This window comes from Saccostrea cucullata, unplaced genomic scaffold (assembly GCF_032062105.1).
Source record: "Saccostrea cucullata isolate Sc308-1 unplaced genomic scaffold, CSIRO_AGI_Scuc_v1 ctg2479, whole genome shotgun sequence".
NCBI lineage: Eukaryota > Metazoa > Mollusca > Bivalvia > Ostreida > Ostreidae > Saccostrea > Saccostrea cuccullata.
The window spans coordinates 40,262-58,050 of NW_026938970.1; the positions used below are offsets into that span (position 1 = coordinate 40,262).

The 17,789-nt window shown below is 32.7% G+C and overlaps 1 pseudogene; it reads left to right on the forward strand.

The window, feature by feature from the left end:
- The first annotated feature begins 1,909 nt into the window (after positions 1–1,909).
- Positions 1,910–5,364, forward strand: LOC134251963 (complement C1q-like protein 3; annotated as a pseudogene).
- The last annotated feature ends 12,425 nt before the right edge of the window (positions 5,365–17,789 follow it).

The window sequence follows — 17,789 nt, forward strand, 5'->3', positions numbered from 1 at the left end:
GAGAGCTTTCTTTTACCAAACTTAATGATGTCTTTAAAAATTATTACTCTTGGGTCAGGTCTACTCTGAATTTGTTGGTATAGTTTATATTTGTGTAGAAATTGATGTATAAGCATGATATAAGTCAATAAACACATAAAAAATATAATATCTCTTTTTTTAAACAAAGATATTCAGTCAAATAAGCTTAACAAGACTCATAAAACCTACACAGTACGACAGATTTAACAATCCATTTCAAATGATAAAAAATTATTTTTCTTCAAAGAATTGGATGGTTTACTAACATGTATAAATCCCGTCATAACGAAAGATTAATTACGTTTAACATGCATTTATGGGCTTTTACAATGTTAATATCTTTCAAGAAATAACTATGCTCAAATCTGATCATTGTTTCAATAATAATAATAAAACTTATTCAACAGTTTCTACTTTCTATGTAGTCATGTGTGGGTGATTCTTTGAAAACTCAACCCTTAAAAATAATTAAATCAATTGACAGAAAATCTTACAAGATTCAGATCTTTTCTGTCATATTTGAAATTTGAATTTAAATTGACTGTCCCTTTTAATATTACCGCCAGATTGATTGTTTGTAATGATTCTTGATAATTAAAGATCAAATTATGAAGGTCAAAATCATTTGTTATTCTCGCATCGAAGTATGTGAAATCCTACCATAAAAAATTACCATAGGTCGCCATTTTTTCTATTGTTTTATCCGTGGGTTATCTACACCATAACCCATAGGCGGAGCCCTCATAACCTATAGGCGGAGCCTTGAATTGCATTCAAAACAAAACTTCATTTTCAATCTTTAATAATGTGTCACGTACATACACATGTTTACAAAATATTGGCCAAAAGAAATGAATTAGGTCGACATCTTTCAAGCAGAGATGATAATATCTTGATTTGCAATCCATTTCGTGTATGCCACATTCCCGAAAGTACCTTAGTATTCCGACACATAACATGTACAGTGCTTTTTCTTTTCTTTTTCTTTTTTTTGGGGGGGGGGGGGGTATGGCTGGCCATCTTTCTGCGAGCTTCCACCACAAATTTACCTCTACCTAGGCCTACTTGTTAACGAGTGCAGGTTCGGTTAAATTCTCAAGTTCAGGAATTTACTTTCACTTACTGTACCTAATACACGCGCAGATAGGTAGGCTATTCTTTAAAAGTTTTCACACTCCAACTTGTATTTTTCTTGTGTTTTTACTCTCGGTAGACTTTAGAAGGGTTTCCACATCATCGTAAAACTTCCCACATCGATCGTCAGAACGGTCCAACTGCTGTATAACATTCTCGGGTGTAACCGGTTCTTGTGGCAAATGATTTTCGCTTTTTGACTGCAAGTGCGCAAAATGTTGAATAAAATTTAATGTAAATGAACAATGTATAGCGCGAGCTACTATAACTACGACAGGTGACAAACCAAATAAGGAAATTTTTTTGGAACCTGTACATCATCCCCTTGCCATATTTAGCTGCAGATCTGTAGCGTTAAGTTTTTATATATTTGTCTTTGACCATAACGCTACAGATCCCGTAGTGCAAAAAAGTGCAATTTACGGCGCAATATTTTTTGCGCTCTTTTGGGGAGATATAGATTATTATTCTAGCTCGAAAGCCAATAAAACAAAGCAAAATAGGAACAGAGCAAACACGGTCCTCCAAACCATCAGAAGTGGGATTTGGTGCCATGGAAGAGTGAGCATCCCCTGCCAACCGGTCACACCCGCCGTGTGCCTTTTGTCGTGATAGGGAAATAGCGGAAAAATCCGTCGTCAATTCAGTGCGTAAATAATGGAATAACCATTAGTATGAAAAACCTCAGTGAACAATTGACTCTGTAATAAATTGTATTTTCTAACAAGGTCATTGTGTCGGGGACATCAACGATATGGGAAATGTGGGATAATTTATGCATGACAGGCTTCGCACTTATGTAAATTATCTAAAGTTTCCAACTATCGTTGATGCCCTGGCATACTCTACTAACTAGACAGTGATTCCTTATATGTCTCTCAGGTAAAAGGAATGAACAGAAATAAGGGAAATTCTTTGCCAGGACGAATACTTAATTGATGGCCTTTGAATGCAGGACAAAGCATCAAGTATTAGCGTATTCCTTAAAGTCAGAATTCTCTATTTTAATTTACATTAATTAAATAAAACTCACACTCTTCCTCTTTTGTCGAAGCGACTTTTTTTCCCCCACTAAAACAAGAATTGAATCTACTGTCCCACATTTATTTCATTTTAAGATTCGAATTAACCATCTTAACGCTTAAAAACTTGTTCCAAATGGAAAGCAATTTTAAAAATCACGATATTGTCTGCACGTGATGACAATTTAATCATGAGGATTTCTCTTCACGAGGAGACCTTTTAATTTTATCCTCATACCCTTTTCCCCCTAAAACGAGGTAAATTATTGACAAGCAAGTTGATGAAACAAGAATATTAGCAGTCTCGTTTAAGGTCATCATTTTGTATGTTCTATGGTCAATCCAATGACATTGACAGGAAATACAAAGTTTTTCATACCAATTTCTATTTCATTATTTATACACTGAATTGACGAAGGTTTTTCCATTATTTCCTGATTATGACAAGGAGAACACGCCAGGTGTGACTGGTCAGCAAGGGATGCTCAATCCTCCATGGCACCTGATCCAACCTCTGATGTTTCAGAGGTCTGTGTTTGCTCTGTTCTTATTTTGTATTGTTTTATGGACTTTGAGATTGAATATTGTTGTTATCTCCACATCCTATCCTTAACTAATTCCAGTGTTTAGCTACTATGTATAACTGTTTATTTTTGAAATGACATCATCGTCCCTCTGGGGAAATTATAAAGTTACACGTCAATGTATCATGATCAAAAGAACCAATGAAATTTACGTATGATTAATATAAAAAGGATACTGATTTCCAGATGGACTAGGGAACAACGTTGAATTGTCAAATCCCAAACACTGAAATTTAAAACCGAGTTTCAATATAAGATATTTAAACAGTTAACTCTCGAATTATTTATTCAAACTTGTTCAAAAAATTTAATGTGGATCAAAATTCATCTTATGCACGTAGAATACAATTTTTGCTAATCATTTTTATCATTATATTTCATCCATGACCATTAGATTAACAATTATTCTCTTTTGAAGAACAAAGGATAAGAAATGTCATTTAAAAAATTTCATATAAAAATCTTGAAAATTGCAATTGTTTTAAAATTTAATCTCAAGTTCAATATGACATTTGAAAAAAAAAAAAAACTTCCCATATATAAATCTAGTAAGCTAATATGAAATTAAAAGAACAATGATAAAGATATTTAAACAAAATATATTATCATATTCATTTTTAGTATTTCTTTTTCATTTGCTAAATATAATGCTGAGGGCAAAATCTTTTTTTCATAATTGTTTTAAACTATTACATTTTAAATGTAATTGATAAATAATAACTTTGGTGAACAATGTGATTTTACCTAACACGAAGACCTTTTCATCACGTGATTTAATTGTCGTTTTCCGTTTTCGGTATGTTAACTATTTTACGGTACAAAAGATATTTTATTTTGAAGAGGAAACACTCACATCGCTACCTGTGTTTTTTCATAACGATTTTGATCATTGAATCCTTTGACTGTATCAATGACTTTTGTTTTATTTCAAAGAAGAAGATCGTTATATGACTCATAATCTTGATTTGTTTCTAGTCACTGTATAAACATATCAATTGTAGATGAAAACCATTATGATAATAAATTGTTGAGTTCTGTTTTGCGTTGATTGAACTACTAGACAGTTTATAGGAATATTAATTCTGTAGATAACGACAAACACGTTTCTTGATTTCTTTGTCATCTACCGTCATACTTAAAATTTTTACAATAGAATTTATGGCAGGAACAGCATTTGTCTTTTGAATCAAGTTTGTTTAAGTTGATGGAACAGGTTGCATTTTTGGAATAAATACTAGTACGTAAAGAGAAGAGCACGCGAAAATTAGTGCAGAATAAAAAATGAAGCTTTTTATTATATCTGACAATATTAATGATTTTGCAGATATGTTGCTGTTCGACAGGATTAACTAAAAAAGATGACAAATCCATTAAACTTGCATCACTAAAGTCTTTTATTTATGATAATGCCCAGGCCACCATTAAACTTAATTCCACAGCGCTAAAGAGCTTTGTTGATTTATCTAGGACTGGTAAGTACATAATTTTGAACAATTTGTAAATCAATATTTTCATACATTAAATTCTTCACAAACTTTGTATCTTAACTGACAGAAAAAATTTGATAGTCAGCGGTCAAGATATACAGCTTTTGATTTGATATATAATGAAGAATACTATTTATTGTATACTGTGGAATTTTTTTTATTGGGGGGGGGGTGTCAATGTTTTTCTGGATTGGTGGGGACGTAATTTCATTGATAACAAGTTGTTTTTCGAAATTCAATTTTTTCATGAATAATAAAACAAATGTTTGTGTATACATTCGTAGGGATGTAAATTCGTGGGTCAGGGTGACCTACGAAAGTCACGAACATTGCCCCCCCCCCCCCCCCCACGAACAATGATGATTCCACAGTACATTGACTGTATCCATATAATTTCATTTAACATCCTCACTTTAGGGCATCTGCTCCTCAGCTAGGGAAAAGACACTTAGAATGGCAAAGTGCTCCAATTTATCTTTAAACTTTGTATTTCTTTCGCGGAAACATTCGTTTTTATGATCTTTTTACGATTCAATGTTCATTTACATCCTATAGAAAGAAAAAAAGATATTTGCATTTCCTTCGAAAAGTTATACTATTACAATGCAATTATGTTTCTGTTTTTTCTATAATTTCCCTTATATTCTGCAGCCATAATTTCCTAAATTTTCTTGTAAACCAAAAAATGTTATTTTTATCCAGTTTCATCCCATAAACACTTGAAAGAAGTGAGTTTTTCTGTCGTCGTAAAAGAGAAAAAAATTGAAGCTTGGAGCAGGCCAGACAGTAAAATTCGATGGAATCCTGACAAATGATGGGAACGGATATGACGACAGAACGGGAGTCTTCACGTGCCCTGTGGCGGGAACTTACTTGTTTGTCGTTGACGCTCTCTGTCCTAAGCCAATATGGTTACATATATACGTCAATAAGAATGTTGTTGCTTCTCTTCATGTTTCTGGTCATCACCCCAGTGGGACTTATGTGCAAATTAGTAGAACTGTTATACTGAAGCTAAAACGAGAAGACCATGTAAAAGTTGTCGGTGACTTAGGAAGTTCAGGGGAGGTATATAATTACTCATATTCTGGCTTCTCCGGCACATTGCTCTATTGAGAGAGCTTTCTTTGGTGTGTTCCCCGAATGGCTACTGGAATAAAACAACAAGTAATTATCACACTCAATTAAGGGGCCCTCTAAGGGGTACAGGTAGACTTACCTGTGTTTACCTGGATAAGCAATATTTTGTAAATCAGATATATTCATTCAATTATATTTTAATTCAGACGGTTTTCTATTTTCCGAAATATACTGAATAAAAATATATATAAATATAAGTAGATAAAATTAAGATTTAAGAAAAGTGAAATTTTTATTGTACCTTTAATTTAATTTTTTCCCCAAATTATTAATAGTATTGATTGAGAACTTAAAAATTATTATCCCTTTTTGTGCTACATTTTCAAACTCTTTTAGATAAATTAGCACAAATGTTTTTTTTTTTAAATAATATACCGGTAGATATATATGTATGATAAATAAAGTGTTTCTATAAAGTTTTGTTTAATTTATTTTATTTATCTATCATTTTGAATTATCAAAACATTCTATTAAATAATCATAAAATCCAGATGAAGTTTATGAACTTCTTCACCTTTCATAGCAATCCTTTAGTTGCAAAGAAATAGAAGGAGATGGACTAAATAAATTGTAAATATGTGTTATATGAAAGTGAAACAGTGTTATCTCATATATAAAGTAAAAATCAGTTCTGCTAATCAATAGAACTTCAAGATAATTTATAGTTTTTAATATGATTTGTGCTTGTAAAATTATTTATTTAAAAAATATGTATACAAAATATTTATATAGTGCTCAAATTAAAATAAAATGAGATGAATTTCCATTTTATTTTGTTTCAATTATGGTAGATTATTCATACCGGTTAGTCTACCTGTACCCCTTAGAAGGCCCCTTAATTGAGTGTGATAATTACTTGTTGTTTTATTCCAGTAGCCATTCGGGGAATAAACCCTTTCTTTTACCAAACTTTAATGATGTCTTTAAAAATTATTCCTCTTGGGTCAGGTCTACTCTGAATTTGTTGGTATAGTTGACATTTGTGTAGAAATTGATGTACAAGCATGGTAGAAATTGATGTACAAGCATGATATAAGTCAATAAACACATAAAAATATATCTTTTTTTAAACAAAGATATTCAGTCAAATAAGCTTAACAAGACTCATAAAACCTACACAGAACGACAGATTTAACAATCTATTTCAAATGATAAAAAAAAATTATTTTTCTTCAAAGAATTGGATGGTTTACTAACATGTATAAATCCCGTCATAACGAAAGATTAATTACGTTTAACATGCATTTATGGGCTTTTACAATGTTAATATCTTTCAAGAAATAACTATGCTCAAATCTGATCATTGTTTCAATAATAATAATAAAAGTTATTCAACAGTTTCTACTTTCTATGTAGTCATGTGTGGGTGATTCTTTGAAAACTCAACCCTTAAAAATAATTAAATCAATTGACAGAAAATCTTACAAGATTCAGATCTTTTTTTGTCATATTTTTGAAATTTGAATTCAAATTGACTGTCCCTTTTAATACTACCGCCAGATTAATTGTCTGTAATGATTCTTGATAATTAAAGATCAAATTATGAAGGTTAAAATCATTTGTTATTCTCGCATCGAAGTATGTGAAATCCTACCATAATAAATTACCATAGGTCGCCATTTTTTCTATTGTTTTATCCGTGGATTATCTACACCATAACCCATGGGCGGAGCCCTCATAACCTATAGGCGGAGCCTTGAATTGCATTCAAAACAAAACTTTATTTTCAATCTTTAAAAATGTGTCACGTACATACACATGTTTACAAAATATTGGCAAAAAAAAAAAAAATGAATTAGGTCGACATCTTTCAAGCAGAGATGATAATATCTTGATTTGCAATGTATGCCATATTCCCGAAAGTACCTTAGTATTCCGACACATAACATGTACAGTGCTTTTTCTTTTTCTTTTTTTTTTTTTTTTGGGGGGGGGGGTATGGCTGGCCATCTTTCTGCGAGCTTCCACCACAAATTTACCTCTACCTAGGCCTACTTGTTAATGAGTGCAGGTTCGGTTAAATTCTCAAGTTCAGGAATTTACTTTCACTTACTGTACCTAATACACGCGCAGATAGGTAGGCTATTCTTTAAAAGTTTTCACACTCCAACTTGTATTTTTCTTGTGTTTTTACTCTCGGTAGACTTTAGAAGGGTTTCCATATCATCGTAAAACTTCCCACATCGATCGTCAGAACGGTCCAACTGCTGTATAACATTCTCGGGTGTAACCGGTTCTTGTGTCAAATGAAAATCCGCTTGATTAAGAGATAAATCCCCAAAAAAGTGCAATTTACGGCGCAATATTTTTTGCGCTCTTTTGGGAAGAATTTCTCCACTTTCTAGCTTTGGTCAATCGACTACCTTTCACTCCCTGATTCTAGACGCATTCTGTAGCCAATATGTATAGTTTATCCACCTCCCAACCATTTATAGTTGTCTATACAGGCAATAAACTCGCTGGATTTGAATTTTCAGTAATCCAACAAATAATTTTAATCAAGCAAGTTTATCACTTGTAGAGACGACTATAAAAGGTTGGTAGATGGATAAAATATACAGATTAATCAAATAATGCGTCTAGAATTAGGGGTTGAAAGGTAGTTGATTGAACGATGCATGAAAGTGGAGAAATTCTCCCCAAAAGAGCGCAAAAAATATTGCACTGTAAATTGCACCTTTTTTGCACTACGGGATCTGTAGCGTTATGGTCAAAGACAAATATATAAAACCATAATGCTACAGATCTGCAGCTATGCCATATTAGGGAATCTGAGAGCTCTATGGTACATGTGACTTACCGTTGAAGTTTTTAACTGGTTTTCTCCAGATTACCTATAGAGAGGTTAAAAGGTCACTCGAAGGCTGCCCCTTCTCGTGACCTTTTAACCTTTCTATAGGGTATCTGGAGAAAACCAGTTAAAAACTTATACAGTAACTACTGCTAATAATACATTGTGGAGGTCCGTGTTTGCTCTGCTCCTATTTTGTGTTGTTTAACTGACTTTTGACCTTGAAAACTGTTCGCTATCTACATGAACATATGTTTATTTGTATATCTGCAATCTCCTTCATCGTTATACAGGTGACAAAAAACATATGTCAAGGTTATACGGAATATATTCATCAAAAGGTGCACAAATATGGCATTTGATATATAACGTGTTCTTAATCACATTCATCAATCTCTTAAAATTACATATTGTAACTTTAAATTCTTCGTAAATTAACAGGTGTATTTTGACACAATTCGTGATGTCATTATGTTTTTTTTTTACATTCAATCTGATAACAATTGTAATAAATAACGGTACACGTCGAGTTTGTATGGTTGACAGGGAATGTTTCTCCTCTTGGGCCCTTGATCCAACCGCCGGTGCTTATACGGTTTGTGAAGTATAGTTTACAGTCGATAAACCTATAGTTTATCAATTGTGAAACTATGTTTAGCATGCCAAATTCAAAAAAAGTAGCTAATCATAGTTTCACAGTCGAAAAACTAGGTTTATCGATTGTAAACTATAGTTTACGGACTGTAGCTATACTTAACAATGTTAATCTATATTTTACATCTGTAAACCATAGTTAACGCGATAATCTAAGTTACACATATACAAACGTAAACTATACTTAACACCGAAAACCATCATTTGCGATCGCAAAACATAGATTATCTGATAAACACAGTTTCACGATTTGTAAATTATGGTTTACAACTCTAAACTATAGTTTACTATCGTAAATTATAGATAACAGACGTAAATCTATGTTTATCAATAAAATCTATTGTTTACGTTTAATTTAGGGATGTCAATTTTACTCGGACAGCTTAGTCGAATAGTCGAATGCTTAAGTCGAACGATTGTCGAATATTCGTTTGATTTTTTAAATTATGAAATTTTGTGCAAACAATCAATGATTGTATGAAATTAATATCAGAAAAAGAAAACAGGGTTTAATTACTCTCATATTAACTGACTCCGATTTATATGCATTTACAATTTTGTAATATTATAGCTGTTTACTAGTAATTGATATTCTTTCTGAATAATTGTCAGATCTTGGTTGAATCTACAAAAACTAAACAATTGCCCTCTTCATTTAAAACAGTCATAGATAGAGAATTACTAATAAACATGTTTGATATTCTTTTCCAATCTGTTTTTTTTGTCATTTATGCGCGGAGAACTTACTATAGGAAAGTTTTACTTAAAGACTGTGTATATGTTTGGCTGATCAGAATATGTTACATCATGTTTCATGTTACACTGCAGAATACAGTTCTGTTTCACATATGTTTGATAAAACTGTCTACCTTTTTTAAGCTATACCAAAACTGTAGATTTTAAAGACATGTTTGCCGAACATACATCGACGTACAAATAATTTCCTTTGATCAGTTATACCATACCCTTAATTTTACATATGAAAATATTGATCTGTAAATAAATGAAATGGGCAAATATAAGTTTATTGCCTTGAATTCAAAATTACCTTGATGAAACACATTTTAAACGATTAATCAACTAAAAAAAATTTAGTCGATAGTCAGTATGATCGAACGATAGTCGAGTACTCGAATATTCGTTGACATCCCTAGTTTAATTACAAACAGATAAACTTAGATTAACATTCGTAAACTATAGTTAACAACCGTTAAATATAGTTTTACAGATGAAAACTACAGTTAACGAATTGTTAACTATAGTTCACGATTTGTAAACTATAGTTTATAGTCGATAAACCTAGTTTATCAATTGTGAATCTAGGTTTAGCTCATTTTTGTGAATTTGGCGTGCCATATAATTATACTGTTTAATGTCCCTCACGAGAACTTTTCTTCACTCATGTGAAGACGACACCACTTGCCTGTGGAGAGCAGCATTTTTTGTTCAGTACTCAGTGCTTGCAGCCATTAAGTAGTAACGGGTCTTTTTCGTGTCTGCACTTACTGCGACAAGGGACCTCGTTTTATACGTTTTATACTGTCTCATCCCAGGCACCGATCTCCACGTCCCACAGTGGGCCGCGAACCCGCGACGTAAGGACTCTAGAGCAGACACTCTTACCACTGCACTATGTGGGCGACCTCATGCATACAGTACATTGAGTTTTTTACCAAATAAAACGTTATTATTTGGTTTTAATTAATCAGTATCTAAATGTAGTATTTTTAAATATCATCGTTCGCATGTACAAAACACATATTGAAACATCAATAAAATCTGTGGCAATTGATAGAAGACTAACGGCAGGTCATATACAATGAACTGGATAATAGACACATACTGTTTCTTCAGTAAAAGTTATCATTTGCATTCATTTTTCTGTTTGGTCATCAACACAATTCTTTGGTTAAATTCATTCTGACTTCAGACAAAGGTATGCAAAGGTTCATTATTACATATAATAGGTTGATAAATTTCCCTATAGACACCATTGATACAGTCTTCAGAGACCTGTGTTTTTAAAACCTTTTGAAAGAGCAAGAGCCACTTTGGGTCTTATTTGGCCCTGAAAATTTCTGAAAAATCAAAACCGCTCAGTTTAGGTTGCAAATTAGGGAATAACTATCTTCTAATTTGGTATTTGCGACCGTTAATGCTGATTTAACGGTCGCAAACTGAGTTTTACCGGCGACGCGTAAGCGGAGCCGGTAAAACGGATGTTTGCGACCGTTAAATCAGCATTAACGGTCGCAAATACCAAATTAGAAGTTTAGTTATTCCCATTCTAATGCAATCCATGCATTTTGTTTGTTGTAAATGTCTTATTTTATTGAATTTTGTTACATGAAATACGCCACGGAGCATTGTATTTTTGCGTCGCTTTATTATGACGTCACAATGAAAAAGCTTTCACGCTCGTTAATGCTCGTTTTACTGCTTCAAACATCAGTGTATTAGCCAATCAAAGAGTGTTTTACAAAACAATTGCATTAGAATGCAGTATTAATCACTTGGAGTGTATGTGACCACGTATCTATTAATCGTGACGTAATTTCCCATCTAGCTAATGCATTATGACGTCCTATAATTCCAAATTTTCCTCATATCCTAAAAATTCCTTTGAAAATGACCTAAAATTGAAACATATTTTCAATATTTCATATATAGAGCACAACCTCTGATCCAAAATATGCATATACATAATGAAAGCTCTGTTTCTAAAGATCAAAAAACATGTTTAATTTTTTGGATCGTGGCCTGTGCTCATATTTTAATTTTTTGCTAAAGATAGTCAAATAAGCATGTTTTCTGCAAATTTCAAAGAACATTTCAATTTTTCAAACCTGTTTTCCAATATCTGGATTTTCAAAACGAATTTTTTTTTATAGAAAATGAAAGCACAAAGTGTCTACTTTATTTTAATATATGAAATGGGAAAGGGGGTGATAGTTAATTAATTGATAGACGTACAGGGCCATTTTATGAATAAGATGGCTCTTGCTCTTTCGAATGGTACTAGCTGTGTGTTCTGTTGTAAGCTGAATTGTTTTTATATTCGTATGAAGAAGAATTGAAAAAAAAACAAATATAAGTGTATGCATGTGGCAACTCAATGTTTTCGAATTGACCTAAAAGAAAAAAAAATGAATATCCAACAACTGTTTCATGTTTGGGTTTTTTTGTCTGACTACCTGTTATTTATCAACTAAATTGAAAGTAAAACGAGATGATTCATTTGCTTCTTAAGAGCATGTTCTAAGTTAATTGAGACAGGCTATAGCATGCACATAAATTGAATTTAATAAGTTTAAACAAACCTCGTTTAAGTTCACATTTCTTATTTATATGGTCGATATATATAGGGACATCTGCAAATGATATAACTTAACGTGTTTTGACTGACTTGCTTGACAACAAGTTTTCGGCTTTTGCCTGTGTACTGAATTTGTCAACTATATCAATACATAGTGAAATACAAGGAGATAACGAACAGTATTCAAGATCAAAAAGTCCATTAAACAATACGAAATAGGAGCAAAACATCGGAGATGCATGGATCAAGTGCCATGGAGGAGTGAACATCCCCTACTGGTGCACGATTGGCGTTATCGACTAATATTTATTTTATCTTGGCACTTGGGCCCACCTCTGGAATTTGGAAAAGTTTGTGTTTTATGCTTCACAGATTAATATTGTTAATGGAGTTTCTGATATCGCTGAATGTTCATCAGTGTTATGTTTGCGGATTAAAAGAAACACAAAATTATTATTCTACCATTGCATTTTTTTAACTCACTTTTAGGATATTTTGACAAGTTTCCAAAGAAAATCTGTGACCCCAGTGAAATCGAAAAGCCCACATAAAATAAGTATGTGTTCTGTATTTTTTAATGTCTAGAGTGTAAATTGTGTTGAAATGTCGGATTTACCATTTATTATAGCAATTATCATTTATCATAAAACATCTATAAATATAACACTTCAAATGCAAATAAATTAATTTGTCCCTTTAGGTTCATTCCAACTGTTTACAAAATAGATGAGCTTAATCAAATGGTTAAAATGTACATCAAAATCTATCAAGCAACTTTCAATCTAACAAAACGAATACTATTTTGCCAATATACAATTTGAAAGATTGGTTGACTTTCTTATGTTTTCGTTAGCATAGAGTTTGTAACTGTATAGATGACATGACGTGAAATATCTATTAGCCTATTAAGGAATGAGGATACAAGCAAATGTTTGTCAGGCCTAAATGAGTAAAATGAACAAATTTAACCGCATAGTGTTTTATTTTCATTTAGTTTCACAAAATTAAGATTAAAGTGTAAATATTTTTATATATTAATAAGAATGACTGCAGACAGGTACAATTTTGAACATCAGAGAAGGTCTACAATTCTTTAATATTTTGGAAAATTATAAGAATATTCATTTGCAACAAAAATAGGCCCCAGGAATGTATACCAATTCAGGAATCCAATTTTTGTTTGTATCCTGAAATATATGGAGATATAGATTATTATTCTAGCTCGAAAGCCAATAAAACAAAGCAAAATAGGAACAGAGCAAACACGGACCTCCAAACCATCAGATGTGGGATTTGGTGCCATGGAAGATTGAGCATCCCCTGCCAACTGGTCACATCCCCCGTGTGCCTTTTGTCGTGATAGGGAAATAGCGGAAAAATCCGTCGTCAATTTAGTGTGTAAATAATGGAATAACAATTAGTATGAAAAACCTCAGTGAACAATTGACTCTATAATAAATTGTATTTTCTAACAAGGTCATTGTGTCGGGGACATCAACGATAGTTGGAAATGTGGGATAATTTATGCATGACGGGCTTCGCACTTATGTAAATTATCTAAAGTTTCCAACTATCGTTGATGCCCTGGCATACTCTACTAACTAGACGGTGAATCCTTATATGTCTCTCAGGTAAAAGGATTGAACAGAAATAAGGGAAATTTTTTGCCAGGACGAATACTTAATTGATGGCTTTTGAATGCAGGACACAGCATAAAGTATTAGCGTATTCCTTAAAGTCAGAATTCTCTATTTTAATTACATTTATTATATAAAACTCATACTCTTCCTCTATTGTACTTTCAGAATTCGTTCGATGCGACTTTTTTTCACAAATTTTACTCAAATATTACTCAAATAAGAATTGACTCTCCCGCCCCACATTTATTTCATTTCAAGATTCGATTTAACCATCCTATTTGAAAATCTTAAAAACTTGTTCCAAATGGAAAGCAATTTTAAAAATCACGATATTGTCTGCATGTGATGACAATTCAATCATGAGGATTTCTCTTCCTTTCAATTTCAAAAGAAACCTTTCAATTTTATCCTCAAACCATTTTCCCCCTAAAACGAGGTAAATTATTGACAAGCAAGTTGATGAAACAAGAATATTAGCAGTCTCGTTTAAAGTCATAATTTCGTATGGTCTATGGTCGACACAATGACCTTGTCAGCAAATACAATTTATCATTGAGTCAAATGCTGTCTGACGTTTTTCATACCAATTTCTAGTCCATTATGTATACACTGAATTGACGACAGATTTTTCCGTTATTTCCCGATCATGACAAGGAGCACACATCGGGTGTTACCGATCGGCAGGGGATGCTCACTCCTTTATGGCACCTGATCCCACCTCTGATGTTTCAGAGGTTCGTGTTTGCTCTGCTCTTATTTTGTATATTGTTTTATGGCCTTTGAGCTTGAATATTGTTCGTTATCTCCACATCCTATCCTTAACTAATTCCAGTGTTTAGCTACTGTGTATAACTGTTTATTTTTGAAATGACATCATCTTCCCTAGGGGGAAATTATAAAGTTACACGTCAATGTATCATGATCATGCAAAAGAACCAATGAAATTTACGTATGATTAATATAAAAAGGATACTGATTTCCAGATGGACTAGGGAATTTGAATTGTCAAATCCCAAACACTGAAATTTAAATCCGATTTTCAAGGTAAGATATTTATACAGTCAACTCTCGAATTATTTATTCAAACTTGTTCAAAAAATTTATTGTGGATCAAAATTTATCTTATGCACGTAGAATACAATTTTTGCTAATCATTTTTATCATTATTATTCATCCATGAGGACCATGACCATTGGATTAACAATTATCCTCTTTTGAAGAACGAAGGATAAGAAATGCCTTTAAAAAATGATATAAAAATCTTGAAAATTGCAATTGTTTTAAAGTTTAATCTCAAGTTCAATATGACATTTGAAAAAAAAAAACTTCCCACATATAAATTTAGTAAGCTAATATGAAATTAAAAGAACAATGATAAAGATATTTAAACAACAGATCTTATCATATTCATTTTTAGTATATTTCTTTTTCATTTGCTAAATATATTGGTAATGTTGAAGACAAAATCTTTTTTTCATAGTTGTTTTTAACTATTGCATTTTAAATGTAATTGATGAATAGTAATTTTGGAGAACGATGTGTTTTTACCTAACACGAAGACCTTTTCATCACGTGATTTAATTGTCGTTTTCCGTTTTCGGTATGTTAACTACTAGTATTTTACTGTACAAAAGATATTTTATTTTGAAGAGGAAAACCTCACATCGCTTCCTGTGTTTTTTCCTAACGTTTGTGATCATTGAATCCTTTGACTGTATCAATGACTTTTGTTTTATTTCAAAGAAGAAGATCGGTAAATGACTCATAATCTTGATTTGTTTCTAGTCACTGTATAAACATATCAATTGTAGATGAAAACCATTATGATAATTGTTGAGTTTTGTTTAGCGTTGATTGAACTACTAGACAGTTTATAGGAATATTAATTCTGTAGATAACGACAAACACGTTTCTTGATTTCTCTGTCATCTACCGTCATACTTAAAATTTTGAAATATAAATGGCAGTTTTATCTTGCAGATGAAGACGAGTTTGATACTTGTTGTGTTTTGTCTTCTGTCCCTATTGGTCATGGATCCTGTTTCCTGTTATAACGGACGATGTCGGAAGAACTGCGATAACAAGCAATGTGTGAGTAGTTGTAAGAGCAAAGGATTCCACGGCGGGTCATGCGCAGCTTCAGTCTATTGTCCGAAGAGTAGAAAATACAAGTGCAAGTGCTATCGTAGACGTGGTTGATATGAAAAAAAAGAAAAACATCAATCCCCCTCATAAAAGAATTGAGGAATGGCATGAAATAAAGAAAAATTAAAAACTAGAGGTACTGTGAGCGATGAGCTCACTAAATGATACCCCCCGCCTCCATATAGTTATAATTGCAAAGTCCATGTTTTGCTGTGGCCGGGAAACCCAAAGTGTGTGTCGGATCAAAAAGTAAAATAGGAGGTGCACAATGGCAATATGTAATAAAGATTCTCTGAGAGTTTCATCAAATTTCATTCAGTGGTATGAGAGGAGTTGCGGATAAGAGATGGGTACCCTAAAGCGTAACAGACGGACGGACGGACAGACGGAAGGACGGACGGACAGACGGACGGACGGACAGACGTACAGACGGACGGAATTAACGATTACTATATACCCTCCCGCTTTTCAAGCGGGGGGTATAAAAAGTTTCTCTACTTTGTTGACTATTTTTGCCATCTCTTTCTCGAGTAAAACCATCCGAATTACTTCTCAAAATAAAAAAATAATCCTCTCAAATTATCTGCATATAGGCATACACGTATACACATACTGGAACCAACTGCGAATCCAAAGGGACAAAATAACATTTATATCCATATATTTTTCTGTAACGAGGCTATTCGCAGCTTGTTTTTGCTTAACCTCTAGTAAAAGTCAGGTGATGAAGGTATATATAGCTGCACAAGTAAGGAAGTTGACGATAGAATAGTTAAAGTCATCCGTTTATTATATAGCTTGGTTGTTAGATTACCATTAGTGTCTTCTTCAAGTAAAATATCCAAGTATGAAACAGAAATGTCGGACTCTGTGGTATCTTTTATATCAAGCTCACCAGGATATATCATATCGACGCAGTTATGGAAATTGACAATACGTCGTCTATATATCTAAATGTCGAGTTGAAGGCCACGGCAAGTGTTTTCTTCTTGATTTTCACGCAAAAGGTTTTGCACAAATTCTGCTTCCTATGAATATAAAAAAAAGGAAAATAATATACTGAGTACATGTTTTATTGATTTTTTTATACCTTGGAAAAATGATTGAATGATAGAAAGATATTTAACTGTAATTTACGCGATAAAAAATGCATGAAATTTTACTCTTTTTTATAGTAAAATTTTACCAAAATAAAATTACCGTGTATATAAATTACTTAGGACTAATAATACATGAGCACTGCATCCTAACCAAAACACTCGGAATCAGTGCAAATAGTTTAATTATTTAACGTAAACACAAACACCTTCGTGATTATTTTTTCTACATACTCTAGTTTTATTTTGATTAAAATGAAATATTGAGATAACGAAAGCTTTTCCAGTTCAATAGTCCAATTAACAATACAAATGAGGAGCAGAGCTAACAAGGATCTGTATAACATCATAAGGGGATCAGGTGCCAAGACAGAGCCAGCATGCCCTGCCGACCGGTTACTGATAATCATCGGCTGACTCCCACACCTTTTCATTTAAAGTGGAGGCACAACCCAACAAAAGAATTTCGAGTAGGCTTTGAGCCAGTGATTCGCTGTCATATTCAAAATATAAAAATTGAAACAAACCTACCAAAGAATAAGAATCTAGCTCTTCATACAAAATGTAGGCACAAACCATCCAAGGAATTCCGAGTAGCGTTTGAGCAAGTGGTTTGCTGTCATTTTCAAAAAAAAAAGTTATGAGGACACAAATCATCTTATTATTGAAAAGTTTGCTTGTTGGGGGAGGGGGATTTGAATTTAAAGAAAAATTAAGTGCATGTACTAAATGGTAAAAACATGATTTCATTTGATATC